Raw genomic sequence first — 2,754 nt, forward strand, 5'->3', positions numbered from 1 at the left:
TGACAGGGAGTCCCTCACCAAATGATTTCACTTAGAGCATAATGCATGATGTGGTTAGCGAATACAATTACAAACATGGAGTTAGCCAAACACATTTTTAAACAAATGTGGTGAAAAATATTCTTGCATTTAAAGGTAGCATCTAGTATCGGAAGCTTGACACCTATCCTAGTGAAGTCACCATTGTGAGGGTAGCAGCCGGAGATGATGAGACGTCTCTCTTCCCTTTTGGGGGGGGGGAAAGAGACTTGCATCCCATCCACTCTCCTCTCTTTATCTTTCATGTGAGAGAGGGGGTTTGTCATATGTGCTTACCTTATGGGCCCTGCACCCCTATATCCCCACTCGGTGATACATGGAGGCCTATTCGCAAGAGTGTGAAATTCGTCATTCGAGACGAGGATTTTATGATGGTTCAATATGGGGATCGGGAACATACAAATGGGGGTTTGGAGTCGCCACCTAGGGTTATGGGCCTAGGACCCTAAGGTGGGCCCAATTCCTGTGAAAAAGGCCCAAAATTCTATCTGGTCCAGAGATTTAGGTTAAGTGTCAGGTTGTAGAATTGAGAAGGTGTTAGGCACCCAATCTACCTGGTTTGACTGGTCTTCCTACTAGATGCTTAAGAACGAATATTTTCCATAGTTATTACTATTCTACATGCATGGCTAAGTTATCACACATATATACATTGACTAAATTTAAATAACTATGTACACTAAAACAAGGTCTATATAAAGTCTACATGATGACGAGTTGGTTGAGAAACTATACCTGAACTTAACCCCTATTTCGGGTCAAGAGGGGTGGGCCCCTGATTAGTACCAACTCAAACTATCTTTCATGTTCTCTTGGCTTAGTGGAAGATGGTCTTGACCTCTAACTTCCTTTCTTGAGAGACATTGATTGTGATGGTATTCAGATAGGGTTTTGGCTAGGAATAGTTACTTTCGGATTTGGATTCGGACAGAGCTTCAACTAGGGAAGGTCATTTCTGGGCTTAGGATAGGTGGTACTCCGACAGAGCTTCCACTAGGGATAGGCTAGGGGAGGGCTAGGCTGAGGTAGCACTTCGGTAGAGCATCCGCTGGGAATGGCTATTTTTGGAAAGATACCAGGGGCACTCAGATAGAGCTTCCACTAGGAACTGCTATTTTTGGAAAGACACAAATTGACCTAAAGATGGATTGAAGATCCCAAAAGCCCTAAAAAGCACTTTAAAGATCCGAACAAAACTTCGGATCTTGGCAAAGATCTCTTCGTAGACCCGAAGAACCTCAAGGGGGGAGGGATTTCTATTTTTGGTAAAAACCAAGAACACTCAAAGGGGGGAGGCTAAGAACATAGAACATACTATTTTTGAAAAAAACTGGATTCGACTAAAAACTTGGATTGAAGATCTTGAAAGTCCCGAAGAACACTTCAAAGATCCGAACAAGATTTTAGATCTTAACGAAGATCGCTCTGAAGACCCGAAGAAAATTAAGAGGGGGAGGGAAGGAGGAGAGAGGGTTTCACTACTATGGAGTGAGGTGGGGTTCTTTTTGTGTCTAAAATCCAAAGGAGGGGGGTATTTATAGGATTGCCAAACCAATGAGGAAGAGTGATAATTTTTAACCAATGAACAAAAGAGGGTTCTTGGACTAAAATGAGTGAAAATGACTTTTATCCAATGGGTAAAAGGGGTTCTTGGACTAAAATGAGTGAAGAGAGCTTTTATCCAATGGGTAAAAGGAGTTTTTTTTTCAGAGAGAGGATTCTTGGCCAAAAAGTGGGTTTTCGGTCCCAAGTAGGTGAAGAGTTTCCTCTTCACCTATTGGGCCAGTGGCATGGGTGTATGAACAGTGGCATTGGTGTGTGGCTCATGGCACGCGGGCGATGGCATGGGTGTGTGGGCAGTGGCATTGGTGTGCAACACACGACACCCGGGAGATGGCATAGGTGTGCGGGCAGTGGCATTGCTGTGTGGCACATAGCACATGGCACGTGGGAAGTGGCATTGGTGTGTGGCACATGGCACATGGGGCAGCATGCTTGTGTAGCACATGGCGTGTGGTGCAGCATGCATGTGTAGCACATGGCGTGTGGGGCAAGATGCATATGGGCACAAGCAGCAGCAAGGGCTAGGTAGCAGCCGTGCACGGGCTGCAGCCAGTGTGGGCGCTGGCAACAGCAAATGGAGCATAGGCTGGATCATGTGGGGGCACGAGCCATGCAATGCTGGGGCACTGGTCATACTGTGCAAGGGCACGGGCCATACTGTGCAGGGGCATGGGCTATATTGTGCGAGGGCACTGGCTATATTGTGCGAGAGCAAGCCAGCCCGCACAGCGCACGTGCTGACAAGGTTGGCTGGGCTGGCTGGGCAGTCGGTTGGGGCTAGGTAGCTGATAGGGGTTGGGCAACAGCCAGCACGTAGCATACATGCAAGCTGGTCTGCTGGCCAACGGGTTCAGCACCGGCACTATCACTGATTTTTCTTTCGATGATCAAGAGAGATTCGACGGTTCAATTTTGACGTGCCATATATCAACAGAATCATATTTTTGAGCACTATCCATCTGTACAATTATCTTGACCAGATTCCTTTGCATATAAAAATTCAAATTTGGATCATCTTCTCTCCCACGTGAGGTTCCCAAGGTTTTCAAGTAGGGGATGAAATTTGGGCATTTGGGTAGGTAGGGGATTTTTTCAGGTTTCCAGCAGACTTGCCAGTGTACGCAGCATACTTACGGGAAAATATGATTTTCC

Source organism: Macadamia integrifolia, chromosome 2 (genome assembly GCF_013358625.1).
Source record: "Macadamia integrifolia cultivar HAES 741 chromosome 2, SCU_Mint_v3, whole genome shotgun sequence".
Lineage (NCBI taxonomy): Eukaryota > Viridiplantae > Streptophyta > Magnoliopsida > Proteales > Proteaceae > Macadamia > Macadamia integrifolia.